Below are 15,164 nucleotides of genomic sequence, written 5' to 3' on the forward strand. Positions count from 1 at the left end.
AAAATAATTTCATGCAAAAATATTATCTTGCATTTCTTTCCTACCTGTTCCCATACACTACAATGAAAGAGGGTTTGCTTTAGCATTTTTTTCAAAGCAGAAAGGGAATTGTCCAGTGAAAGTCTCAGAGCTAGAGGGCCACATTCTTGCTTTTAGTTACTGATGAGGTGGACAAGGATAGCCACGTCCTGTCTTTTATTACACAGTCATCTTTCCGGCGGCCTGCCGCCTCCATGACTTTCCGCTCTTCCATTCAGTTCCAAGGGAAGAAATGAGAATGGAACTCCTCCCATGGAACATTTTCAGAGGAGAAAGTGTGGGCAGGCAGGGAGATGTCCAAAGGACGGAAAGATGTGCAACAGAAAAGAACAACAGCAGATGTAGCACCCCTCTGCAGTCACCAACCACCAAGTGATCTCAGATACCACTAAGAGAAATTGGAAAGGCAGTGGAAGGTTCCCTATGAATGAGGCAGAAAAGCAGAAAACTCTTTTGCCAGCAAAGGAAGCATCTGAGATGTTGCAAAGCATGTTTCAGAACAGCATGATTTCATCATGTCGTTTTACTCTATGTCTGGATCTATGGCCAGAATGATCTCCTTTACAGATTATTTTTAGGTCTCGCTTCAAAGCCAGAAATAAAGCCAAACAATATTCTTAGGGGAGGCAGTTCCAAAAATATGGAACTACTAATGGAAAGGCTGTGCTTTTAATACCCAGCCCTTTCAGTATTCATTAGGGCTTCTAAAAACAACGTGAAGGCTCATTTAAGTCCATAAGAGTATATGGGTGCACAGTGGTCTGGTACAAGCCATATAATTGGCATCAGCTGGGTGTTTTCCCTTGCCCCCCCCCCACCTCCTTTTGCAGGTATCCTTATATGGATAGTCCTTCAAAGATCAGGCAGAGGAGAAGGTTAGATTTCCTATCCTATACGTGCTTCTTTCTAACCCCTTGTTCCTCTAGATAAGTGAATGGGATGAATGTAACTACAGATATACACTAACTGCTTTATGTGTCTAATTTGGACTTGTCTTTTATTCCAACTGCTATTAAAAAGGCACCTGGAGAACAGACTGTTGCTGTTTCTCAAACCAGAAGATGCAGAGGATGGCTGTATCATTCCTTTATAAAGAAACTTATTACAGAAATGCTGTAAGTCTCCAATGTTTCCACTCCACGCAAGAGGATAAGCTCCTTTGTAAGAGTTAATGCATTTTTTTCTTCATGCATTTTACTTTTCATTTATGTTTTTTTTTTCCTCTAGGAAAATCAATGGCCCTATACAGAAACCCTAATTGCTGAAAGAACACTCCAGTATTTTATTGGAGCTATTTAGTTTTATAGCACCAACCCAACATGGCAAAGACCAAAACATTTTTTGAAAGAGCCATTTCAAAATGTCAGGCCTGGGACAACTGTTCCTAGTTCCTCAGGCATGAGGAAGCAGGAAGAGCCAAATATGAACATTGCAACTTGCTTCTGTGGTGCTGAAATCACAGGCTGGTTTGGGTTTATAGGATGAAAAGGTAGATGCTGACAAGATCAGGCGGAGGGACCGTTGATCTTCTATCTGGGAGGTACAAAGGCCTATTTGTGTGGAAGCCTACAGAAAAATCATGATGGAGGAAACATGCTTTTTATATTTGGATCTCCATATCATGGAAAGACATACACTTAAAAAGTCCTTCAGCTTTGGAGGTCGGCTGCTTTTGTGTTCACTTACTCCCAATGTCTCCCTTTACATTCCTGTTCCACAGCCCCTATTGATAGGATAATAACATGCAACACTTAGCACTTCTCGACTTCAAAGTGCTTGGTAAAGTTTAATGACTTCTCTTGAGCTTCTCCATCTCCTGCCACTACATAGGTACTGGGGGAGAATCTAATGCACTAAGATGGACAATGTGGGCTCAAATGTTTCTGTGTCTGGAGTGCCAAGATTGTGGGCAGTGCTCGGGGGAAGTGGGCTAGGAGAATAACAGGGCTCCACAAAATGGCCCCTTGACTCTCATCATGTGCTGGTTTACGCAGATCTCATGTACCTTAAAGGAGAAGTAGGTCACATGCGTTCTTCAAACCTTTCTTTTTTTCCAGCCTGTTGCACTTGTGGAATCATTCTGTTGGAATGTGGTGACAAACTGTGGAATGAGTTCCTTTAATGCTGGGCAGGAGAAACAACAAAATAAAAAGAAGAGCCTCAAGTGAGTGGAACAAATTTTGAAAAGGGTCATCACATCTTGAAAAGTTGGGGAGGAAAACACCCCAACCACCACAGGATGGCTGTACTCCTTCCAGTGAGAGGACATCATGTAATTCTTCTGGCTTTCTAAAAGTTGTCTATCTTAAAGAGATCTCTAGAGCAGGTTATTCCAGTATGTCTCAGATCAACTGGCAGCCCTACCTTCAGAGTCTACTAGAAGTTCTATGTCTTTGAATAGAAGCAAAAACCATGCCAAGCACCATCTCCATCAAAAACATTACTCATGATGGAGAACAACACCTATCTGATCCATGCATGTTGAAGATTGAGGGTTGGCAACCTCTGAGCTCTTCTTCAGGCTCCTTGTCATGTGAAACTGTGAGGTATCCTTACGGCAATTTGTTTGGTATCCCAATACTTGGAGATAAGAAACCTCATCAGATAGGACGTTTGCTTGGTTCACTTAATGCTTTTCATACCAATAGTGAAAGGCTTAAGAATCATTTGTTCTGGGCAATTCCTGGAAGCAGATGTGCACTACGCTGAATCGGGCATGGCACATCTGGCCTTGGTTTTGGTTTCCATCATGGAGTTTACCACATCCATCCTGGGCTGCTGGAAACACATCTGGGAATAATCACATCTGTCATGCTTCAAGGAGACACCACAAGACAGAGATCCTTCCACTTGGCTGCTCCTTCCAGATTACCAACATATGTAAGAGGATGACAAAAACCACATAAGACAGACAAGGAAAAAGATCCTGGATGACTTGATCCATTATCACAAGAGGTGGTTGAACCTGTTGCTAGACCAAAGCACCTGGAATTACAGTGGAGGAGAAAGATCAACATCTTCCACTTTAAACTACACAGACATCAGCATATACAGAACTGGGGGGGGGGGGAAACCCTAAACTTTGAATGTTTTGTAGAAGTTTGTGTTTGTTTATTTAATATAGAGAACCTAGCCCTGTGATTTTCCGTCCTGCAGTCTGGTTGAGTCTAGGAACAATTTTAGTATCTCCTCCACATGTTGTGTTGTGATGATTAAGATTCTCTGTTATCACAACCAGCCAGTATTTATCCATGGATAAATTAATACATCTGGATGTCAGAAATGGTAACATATTGAAACTAAAGCAGTAGAAAAACATTTCAACTTTACAGTATGAGGGCAACCAGATCCAGGCTGCAAAGGAGCTAGAGTTTTCTGTATCACTTTGCTAATAGTTTTGTATTTTTGCAGTCTGAATATAACAGTACATTCACAGGTAATCTGAAAGTATTCCACCAGCACTTACAAAAAGAGTTTGCTTCTATCCATTTATGAATACAGTGATTTAATGTCCAGCTACAGGCACTAACTGCCATAATATAGTTGGCTGCGAAGAGAAACAGAAAACTGTTTCCTCTCTGGACCTTTGTGGTCCAGCATATAAGAGACGTAGAGCTCTTAATGGAGAAATGTTGAAATTAAAACACATGGTGGTTCTTGGACTCTTGTGTAACTGACTTCCGATTTTAGACCCTAATCCGTGGATGCGTAAACCGAGAGCTTCCTTGGAAATCAGGATGAATCTGCAAACGGATCTCTGTATTTTTACTTTCCATAAGGTTTCTCCATTTCTCCATGAAAAATATTGGTGCAAGTGGCAATAATAGGGGATTTGGCCAAAAGTAATAAGGGAAGAAATAATAATAAGCATATGTTCATAAAAATAACCAGAACACTGCAGAAATAACAAAAAGTTTAAACTAGAACTTCTATTTCAGTTAGAAGGCTATTTTTGGTAGTGGCATTTTTTTTAAGCAGATCCACTCACCCATTGGAAAGACAAGCCCAACTAAATGGCAGTTAATAGTTAATTAATCTAAATTAACCTTAAGAAATGCAGAGATTGCTTAAGCCCAAAGCTGGGGCCACCTAGCTGGAATTCCATTTCTTTTCCTCTCCTTACACCCTCTCTTTGGACGTTACGACCAGCTAGGTTCATATGTTGTGTTACGCCATAGTTTGCCAAAAAAATATAAGCTGGATTCACACTTCCCAGCCATGATTTGATTAACCATGATTTATTCAATAAACCCTGAATTTATACAACTTGCCGAGCCATCAGCTTTGGTCTGCAAGCCACAATGGCTGAATTCACAAATTGTGCTGAACCAAAAGCACGTTAGTGCATTGTGTAAATCACCAGGGTGTCAAAAGTGGCAGAGCACACGCTGTCTTTTTCATCAGGAACATATCCTATGAATGCTGGATATTGGACAGATTAGGCATATAATGATAAAAATCTATTAGTATATATCTCAGTTAATCATCTGGGCATGGACCAGGGCAGACAATAGCATGTCTGTTAACTGGATCATTTTTTTTTTGTCTTTTTCATCCAGTATATGAACTTATACATACATGCATAATGCTAACACCACTTTCCCAAATCTCACATCTGATGGCCAGGAGGTTATGGGTATTGTAGTCTTGATATATCCAAAGGATGCGAAAATGAGAAAAGCTATATTAAAGATATATACTGTATAGTTCAGTTCAGTACTTTATTATTATGGCCACTGACCAGAATTCAACAAATTAACAGCAGACGGAACAGAATGAAACAGTACAGTTTAAGCTAGATCATTTCAGGCAATTGAAGAGTGTCTGGTTTCACAGTAGAGCAAAATTTGGCCTCGTTCATAGAAATGGAAACGGAATCATACTGCTCTGAGAAAAACAGCTGTATGCAGAATAAATCAGAATTGCCTAGGTACTTGGTTAAATGAGGAGTGATAATTTTAAAATTGCACTTGTTTAAAAAAATGCAGCAGAGCAGGACGTGGATGATGGATTCAGTAGACCCTTTTCCACCAGGCACAACACAGGGTTAGTAAGGGATGTTTTTTGTATCTGCCCTCAAGAACCGCCATGAGGATACATCTCTCTCCTTCGAGACAATTCTGATTCCTTCATGAAAAACTTCTCGCAGTTTTCTTTATATTACTGACATTTGCCACTGTTTTCTTCTGGGGTATATTTTGACTTCCCTGTCTAAAGCTGAGAGGGAATGACTAGCTCAAAGCTACCCCTGGGACTGAGGGGGGATTCAAAGCCAGGTCTTCCTGCTGCTAGTCCAGCAACTTCTGCTCTAGACCAGGGTTCCTCAACCTTGGCAACTTTAAGACGGGTGGACTTCAACTCCCAGAATTCCCCAGCCAGCAAGGTTTTCTTGGCAAGATTTTCAGAAGTGGTTTGCCATTGCCTGCTTCCTAGTGCTGTGAGAAAGTGACTGGCCCAAGGTCACCCAGCTGGCTTCATGCTTAAGGCAGAACTACAGGTAGTCCTTGCTTAACGACCATTCATTTAACAATGGTTCAAAGCTACGACGGCCTCAGAAAAAGTGCTTTATGACCTGTACTAGTAGTTATGACCATAACAAACCATCACACTTTTTTTATGATGGTTGTTAAGCAAATCATGTGATTGTTAAGTGAATTCCGGCAAAAAATGTCCATTGGAAAACTGGATTTGCTTAACGACCATGTGATTCACTTTACAACCATCATAAAAATGGTCATAAAATTGGGTCCGATCATGTGGTGACTCGCTTTAATGACCGCCCTGCTTTACAACCAATTTTCCAGTCCCTACTGTGGTCACGAAGCAAGGATTACCTGTAGAACTCACAGTCTCCTGGTTTCTCCCTGGTGCCTTAACCACTACACCAAATTGGCTCTCCTTTCTTCTACTCTCTGTACCTCACTATTAATCCTGTCTGACAAGCATTTAATAATAATTAAAAGGATTCAAAGGAGGATTTCCTCACAAGCAGAGATCATCTTTATAAGATGGGAAAATGGGCATCTGGGGGGGGAATCAAAAAATCAAGATGACAACAACTGCATAAATGGCACTTTGGCCTAGTCCCTCCTTCTTGACCACCATCTTGACTTTCTGACCCACACAGACCAGATGCCTCCAAGCAGGTCATAAATGCCTGGCTTGGAATGAGGGTGCCGACTGCTTCACTCAGGAGTCATGGGCTCCAATCTGTGCTGAGTACAAGGGCTGTGTTCAGACAACATAACTGACGTCTCTTCTCTTGGTGATTTAAGCCCATGCCTGGACAAGACACAAAATTCAGAGAAGTCCCACAGAGTTGCCCCACGAGCCATCCTTCCAGCTGCTACAAAGGGGAGGTCTGTACCTCCCTTCTCATGTCCTGAGGACCAAAAGGTACCTCTAGTGACACCACTGGGGCTGGTCTCTTGCAAACAGGTCAGAGGGCACCTTCCTGCCCCCTTTTCACTTCCCTATGTGGCTACTGGAGGGAGGGCGGGATGTAAAACCAACATAACCCAGAAGATGGGGAGTCTAGAGGGGCCATGCTTCCATGGGGCCTTTCTAGGAAATTGCTTCTGGTGCAACTGAGAAAGGGTTAATTAACTCCCTGGTTGGTCTTTCCAATAACTGGAGAGATTTAGTTTAGCCCCAGGCAAAACGAGAAGTGTTGGAACTAACTCTCAGATTTAAGTGATTCTGTTTTCCTTCCCTGACTCAGTTATGTGTATCACGCAAACAGGGTATGTTTCAAATCTGTGGGGCTATCAGAATTATCTGTGGAAGATTTCTAGGAAAAGAAGCTTGTAGGAGACGGAAAATCAAATCGGCAAATTATTAATTTGCATTGTGAATCTGACTGATGCGTTCATGAAAGCCTGAAATCGTTACTGAATTAACTCACATTCCTCGTTTTACAATGCACTGAAACTTTAGATTATCAAACAGGATGGGTTACACACTAAGCTACAAGTGTAAAAACTAAACAAATTTTAAGATTAACCCAGTTTATGTTTTATGCAAATGCAACTACAAGTTTGTCACTGACCTAAGTAAGTGTATTGTGTGAATCCAACCAGCAAAAGATTAAGATGGTTCACTAGGTAGGTTCTCTGAAAAACAGTTAGTGAAATTGACTTGGCAATTAGCAAAGATTGCATGAGGACAATAGGAGATATTGGTGTGTTTTTTAACTGTTTCATTAAAACAGAGGAAGGAAGGAAGGAAGGAAGGAAGGAAGGAAGGAAGGAAGGAAGGAAGGAAGGAAGGAAGGAAGGAAGGAAGGAAGGAAGGAAGGAAGGAAGGAAAGTATTTACTGAAAAGTTTGTTCCCTATGCAAGTCTATAAGAATGCTCCCCAATGAAACGAGGACCTGGGGATCCATCTAAGCTGGAGAAATTTGCCGACAACCCTCTTTAGGAGTTTCTGCTGGGATACCAATTTTTCAATTCCCTGTCATTTCTCCTGATGAAAGGCTTTGTCAGGCTGCAAATGGCCCATTTTTGTTTTGTAGACTGAGCTCGGAGACTTAACGGTGCCTTCTTAAGCAATGTTTATGACAGCCAAAACATGTGCTAAGCATACGTTTTATCCAATGAAAATCAGCAAGCCTTGCTTATAAATTAAATTTAGGTTGCATAGATTATCATACGCACACACCGAGGGCAAAGTTTTACCTTTTAAAAGTTGCGCAGCTGGCAGAAATTCAACTGATGTGGGTCCCCCCCTCCCTTTCTTTCTGCAAGGCAGTGGGATAATTTACTAAGCCTCTAGGCTCCTGTTCCAGCTTGCCAAGAGTCAGTTTGAGCAGTCAGCAGGTTCTACAAACCTGGAGACCTGGAGAACATAGACCTCCATGGGTGTCTATGTGTAAAAATCTGCATCATGGAGGGCATGATGGAGGCCGTCTTGCAGATGTTGACCCCTCCCAGGTCCAGTGAAGCTTTGCACCCAAGCCAGCTCATACATTTAATTTGTCTTCTTGGTAAATACGTTGCTGTGGCTGAAGATGTAGTCCTTTAGAACTTGCCAAGTTTGCTTCTGGCCATGTCCCCCCGGCACCACAGCATGGCACAAAGTTGCTTTGACTGTCTCCCTCTGTTTTCTGCCATGTCCCCATGACACGGCCTTCATCTCTTCTCCAGCCCGTGAGTGAGACAACCTGAAGCTTTCTGTAGCTTTTTCCAGTGTTAAAGTAGGATTTAATACCTTCCTTCATTTGACATTGTCCAAGGGCCGCTCAAGGTGTGGAAGATCTGTTAGGCTTCACTCCCTGGGAGGAAAGCCAAGTGACCACCAATGGCTGGAACAGAGGCAATAAAGTCCAGAGTGGGATTGGCCACAGGACAGCCAATTTCATGCCTCTATTGTTTTCAACTGATGCAGGAATGGGTGGAACTTGCTATAATTGGGTGCTGGAAAGGCTCTAAGGCCATTTATTCTTCATCCAGTACCTGAATTCCAACTTGTCTACCACCTTCATTATTGACTGTGTTCCCATGGCAAGTTTATCCAAGATTAACTCAACCATGGTTTATTTGCTTCACCCAATGTTCGAGATTTGCATTTTCTTTTCTTTCTTTCTTTCTTTCTTTCTTTCTTTCTTTCTTTCTTTCTTTCTTTCTTTCTTTCTTTCTTTCTTTCTTTCTTTCGGCTTAAGACCCACTCCAGTCGAAACCGTCTCTGAGCAGTATGCAATTCCCATTTTTGTAAACTTGGATTAAAACAAAATAATTAACAAAAGAACATAAGAGTCATGAGCATGATTTATTCAACCATAAACTAACCACGTGTGTTGGGTTTACTTAAGATATCAAGTGAACATTTGATTGGCTTGTTTGTGTTTCAGTGTGAACTGCATAAATATTTACCAGATCCACACATTGCCCTATACTTGGGCTTGTTTAACTATGGTTAACTGTACAAACTGTAATTAGCTGAGATCATGCAACATACTCAAACAAAATCAAACAAGCTCCATTAAGACCTACCAGAATCTCCAATCATTGCTACAAATTCCCATATTTACCTCATTCTCCTTTGATAGAGCAGCCAGTTAGGAAATGCCAAAAAAGAGATTGAAAGTAATCTAAAATATAATCTTATACTATTCTGGAACCATATTCAGATATTATAAGTGAGAATTCATCTCTCAATATAATTAAGTCCCTTTCTCAGATACTATAAACCTACAAGATGGATTTACAGTATGTATATTTGGGAGCCTTTCAGCCCTTCATCTAGATAGTATGTTCTGTTTATGCAGAATGAGTTCATACATCACATTAATTAAGCCATGGCTTGATTAATCACAGTTAACCTACCATTGACTTTGTTCACACATCACATGAAGCTGTGGAATGATTGGCTAGGTTTGTCTTCAGTCATAAACCCTACATTAACAATCTCAGGGAATGCGGCTGCACAGTACATGAAACTACACCCAGGCAAACCACATCTAGGTTTAGTGTGAACTTGACAATCATATATCAATCTGCGCTTCAAGGATCTGAAATTGTTTTTGTTGATTTTTTTTCTTCACCAAATAAAAAATGCCAAGCAATTCACTCACTGGATTCAGTCTGCTTATTTGGACCTTCTGCTAAGATCCTTCTTCCAGCTTTCAATAAACAACTAACCCAATCATCTTGGATGGGATTATACATAAATCAGCATTTTATTCAAAACAGCCTGTTGCTAGGGGAATTTAAAATCAAATCAAGAGAACAATCAATAGCAGAAGGATATAGTTGTCAATGGTTTTCCCATTTACAGGGATTTGAAAGATTTAAAATGGATCAAATGACTTATGGTATGGAGCAAAGTAAGACAGAATTTGAAATACAGTTGTGTACTGGTGATGAACATGTAATTGCTAAAATGGACAAACTTTTGTTGAAATTTGAAACAGAAGAAGAAGAACAGGTTAAAGAATGTATGATAAAGTGGGCTAGGAATTTTGGTTATAATATACAGATGGATCAATGGAAAATATGTAGTTAAAAGGGTTAAAAACAGGCGGCCCTGTTTAGGATCACTAGGTCCCTCCTTGGTAAGGGAGATGTGGGGGTTCATTTGCAGGGCCGTGCAGAGGAATTTTCAGAGCATCTGCAGGACAAAGTCGCTCGGATTCGTTCCAAGTTAGACTCCGAGCATGGGGCAGGGTCTGGGGAGACACCAAGGGACTCTTCTTACCAGTTATCTGGGAACGGTTTGATCCTGTTGCTCCTGAGGAAGTGGACAGAATCCTGGGGACTGTGAAGGCCACCACTTGCCATCTTGACCCATGCCCCTCCTGGCTGGTGAAAGCAGCTTGGGAGGTGACATGTGGTTGGATCCAGGCGATGGTTACTACATCCTTGCAGGAGGGAGTGTTTCCAGCTGCTTTTAAGGAGGCATTTCTCCTCAAGAAACCCTCCCTGGATCCTACTGTGCTGGACAATTTTCATCCAGCCTCCCACCTCCCCTTTTTGGGGAAGGTGGTTGAGAAAGTGGTGGCATCACAGCTCCAAAGGGTTCTGGAGGAAACGGATTATCTGGATCCCTTCCAGTCAAGTTTCAGGCCCGGATATGGAATGGAAACGGCATTGGTCGCACTTATGGATGACCTCTGGCGGGAGCGGGATGGTGGAAGTGCGACCATCCTTGCTCTCCTTGATCTCTCAGCGGCTTTCGATACCGTCAACCACAGTATCCTGTTGAGACGGCTCAGGGAATTGAGGGCGCGGTCTTGTGCTGGTTCGCCTCCTTTCTCCGGGGCCGATCCCAATCGGTGTGATAGGGAGCGAGAGGTCCCATCCTTGGCCCCTCCTTTGTGGGGTGCCGCAGGGTTCGGTTCTCTCTCTGCTCCTTTTCAACATCTACATGAAACCGCTGGGTGAGATCATCCGTCATCATGGGGTGAAGGATCATCAGTATGCTGATGATACGCAGTTATACATCTCCATCCCTGGTGAAGTAAGTGATGCCGTGACCGCCCTCTCACGGTGCCTGGAGGCTGTGAGGGTCTGGATGGGGAACAACAGGCTCCAGCTGAACCCTGGCAAGACGGAGTGGCTGTGGGTTAATGGCTCCTCTGTATCCGGGACATTGTCATCGTTGGATGGGGTAACACTGCCCCAGACAGACCCAGTGCGTAATTTGGGGGTCCTTCTGGGCTCACGGCTCCTGCTCAAAGAGCAGGTGGCAGCCGTGGCTGGGAGGGCTTTTGCACAGCTTCGGGTTGTGCATCAGTTACGCCCTTTCCTGGATCAGGATGCCCTTCAAACAGTCACTCACGCCCTTGTTATCTCCCAGATAGACTACTGCAATGTGCTGTACATGGGGCTACCCTTGAAGAGTATCCGGAAGCTACAGCTGGTCCAGAATGCAGCCGCACAGGCTATTGTTGGAGCCCCAAGGAGGGCCCATGTAACGCCTCTGCTCCGCGAGCTGCATTGGGTGCCAGTTTGCTTCTGGGTCCAATTCAAGGTGTTGGTTATCACCCTTAAAGCCCTACATGGCATGGGGCCAGGTTATCTAAGGGACCGCCTCTCCCCTATGACTTCAACCCGTCCCACCCGATCACACAGAGAGGGCATGCTTCGGATCCCCTCAGTGAAAGAACTTCGACTGGCGGGGTCCAGAAGGCAGGCCTTCTCTGTGGTAGCCCCTGCTCTTTGGAACATCCTGCCCCACACTCCTGGCCTTCTGTAAGGCTTTGAAGACCTGGTTCTGCCACCTGGCCTGGGTTGGGGTGGGGTGGGAATACCTCAAGCATGGGGATGGCTAGCCCCATAGAGGCCTTCTGCCTTCAGCTGCAGATTTTTCATCCTCTTGGTCTCTCCTTCTTCTTTTTAGTAATGTTTTTAATTAAGATTTTATTTGTTTATATATTTTATGTTTTTAATGTTTGTTGTGAATCGCCCAGAGTTCCCCCATTGGGGGGAGATGGGCGGTTGACAAATTACATAAATAAATAAATAAATAAAAAAAATTGTGTTATGATCTCAAAGAGAATTTTTATAAAATGATGTATCATTGGTACATGACACCAGAGAAATTATCTAGAATGTATAAAGGCACTTCAGATGTATGCTGGAAATGTGAACAACATGAAGGGACATTTTATCATGCTTGGTGGACATGTAAAAAAGCTTTAAAAAAATTGGATTCAAATACATACTTTGATACAGAGGATTTTAAAGATCAATATTCAACTGAAGCTGGAACTTTTCCTTTTACGATTAATGGATAAACAGTCAGGAAAAAGCCATGGAAGATTATTTCAATATACGATTACTGTGGTGAGATGACTACTGTCTATGCACAGAGATGGAAAGATTCAGTACTACCCACTATGGAGGAATGGTTGGTGAAATTGACAGATTTTACTGAAATGGATAAATTGACTTCTTTGATTAGAGAAAAGACACTGTCTACATTTATGGGTGACTGGAAACCTCTTATGGACTTTTTGCGTAAAAATGAAAAAAATGAACTTGTGATTTATGGTTTTGATGATTAGACAGATAGATTATAGAAAGAAGAGAAAGAAAAGAGTTGGATTAGAGAAAAGACATTGCCATAAACAAGCCAAGGTAGATAGAATCTGTTGCTGCTGGTCTCTTGGGGAGACTGACTGCCACGTTCAAATTGTTCTTCAAAAACATGAGCCAGGACGCGTTTTCTGTGAGTCAAGACACCTGATGCCAAACTGTCTTCTTTCAGTGTGTCTTTTCCTCCAACTGTTTGACAGGCCACCCCCAACCCTGCCCTGCAGCCCTGACTCCTCATGAGCCCACCCAAAATACTTCTCCCCCCACCCTCCCAAGCTCTCCATCTTTGATCCCAGCCTTTTTAACAGTTCAAAGTGACTCATGTTCCACACCACCGTCTGGTTAACAGAGGCCTAATCAAACCCGCCTTGCCTTACGGGAACTCGGTTTGGAAAGATTTATATCAAACAACACTTCTTTAAAAAGAAGATCTGCACTGTTTACAGCGGAGACCCCTTAGTTCCATCCTGGGCTTTGATCGGAAGGCTGTGGGTTCAAAAAGTGTCTTGTTCTTGTCTTGTTCATATTTTGCGAAAGATCCAGACAACTTATTATCCTAAGGCGCTTGAAAATTTCAAAGGGAAAACAGACACCCATCAGAGAGAGAGAGAGAGATTAGCACACATTTCTGCAATTCTTAGAAATGATGAAGCCTCTTTATTTATTTATTTAGTCAATTTACATAACATGGGACTCGTGGCCACTTACCATTAAAACGGCAAATGACACTATAAAATATCATAAACTATAGTAAGACATAACCAAATCACACTAGAAGCAATTCAACCACCCCACATAATCAACCAGATGGGTTCACAGATTGCCTGAACTGGGGCTTGGGGGTAAAACCAGGACTTCAAAACCATAGGAAAGATAGGTAAGGTCAGGGCAATGTGGACCTCAAGATCAATGAAAAAGCATGTCTCCTAAGTCCTGCCAGATGCTTAAGGGATGGGACCTGGAACATGCCAACTGTTGGATTACATTGGATAGGCAGAAGTAATTGGACAGAGGCAGTCCTGCAAATGACTTGGCCATGTAGGCGATAGCCAGCAACTTGAATTGCACCAAGAACATCACTGGCAACCAGTGCAACTCACAAAGTATGTTATGGAATGTAGATCAAATTCTGGAAAGGAGAGGAGCTTTTGAAAACATTACTCAGTCCTGGGAAAGAAGAAAGCATGAGAAAGTACCTCAAGATAACCCATGCTTGATTTGCTTAGGTATAAGAGCAAGAGACTCTAACAGCCTTTCGAGATTTTGTCATTCTACCCTATAATAAAGAGCATTCTTGAAATTCCAGTTGTTCTTATTTGTTGAAGGACTGACAGTAGTGGTACCGGTAACTACCTACGCCACTGCATTTTGGACTAAATGTCACTTCTGAGTGGTCTTCAAGGACAGCATGAAGAATGAAGTGAACCCTAGAAACTGGAGAAGGAGATGGCAATATGGTGTCAGAGGGTACCATTGTGCGCACCATACAAGTGGTTCTATGCACCCTTAGTGGTCCACTTTCCCTTACAGCAGTGTTCCTTAACCTTGGCCACTTTAAGATAGGTGGACTTCAACTCCCAGAATTCCCCAGCCAGCCATGCTGGCTGGGGAATTCTGGGAGTTGAAGTCCACCTATTTTAAAGTGGCCAAGGTTGAGGAACACTGCCTTATAGCATAGTGGAGAATAGGAATAGGCAAATCTTTCAATTTCGGTTTCTCGTAGTATCTAATTCTTCCAAATCTGTCAATTTTACTTTTAATCTATTCTTCCTCCTCCTCCTCCTCGTTGTTGTTTTGGGCCTCGACAACTCCCTGCAGTTTTCTTGGCAATATTTCAGAAGTGGTTTGCCATTGGCTCCTTCCTAGGGCTGGGAGAGAGTGACTGGCCCAAGGTCACCCATATGGCTTCATGCCTAAGGCAGGACTAGAATTCATGGTCTTCCAGTTTCTAGCTTGGTGCCTTAATCATTGCCCAGCATCGGCTCTCGTTATTATTATTACAAATTGGTCCATAGAGCTTCTTTCCATTTTCCACTTTTCAGCCCATCCTATTCCTGGACAAGTGTGGGAATAATTCTTTTCAAAATTGGCACTTGGGTGCACATTTCTTTCAGATGCATTCCCCTCTTTGAGGGCAAGCCACGCTACAAAATGCAGAGAAACCAGATTGCCAAAGCTAACTGCAGTTTTTAGCTCATGGGTATTGTTTGACAGTGTGAAATTGGATCAGTTTGTACTTAAATGCCACTGAAATTTATTCCACATCCTCCACATCCCCGGTGAGGCATGCTATTACAGCATTAGAAGTGAAATAAACTCCGGTTGCCAACCCAGTTGACTTTTTTATGGGGCGAGGAAGAGATTTGTGTGGCTGTTCTTCGGGGTACTCTTTGAATGCTACTTTAAAGCGATGGAAACCTGGGAGCATTTCTGAAGAGCATGCTTTGGGTAACAGAACTCCATTTCAGCTTGGGATCATACAGTTTGAATGCTGCCCTTCCAGACTGGCAGACTGATTGCTTTTTAATGCATGAGACCCAGAGGGGTCACAATAGAAACTGGCCTTCACCGTGGCACCTCCACTCTGGA

Source organism: Python bivittatus, unplaced genomic scaffold, assembly GCF_059951505.1.
Source record: "Python bivittatus isolate LINGU-HERP-01145 unplaced genomic scaffold, Pbiv_v1 ctg000680_np1212, whole genome shotgun sequence".
NCBI classification, from domain to species: Eukaryota; Metazoa; Chordata; class Lepidosauria; order Squamata; family Pythonidae; genus Python; species Python bivittatus.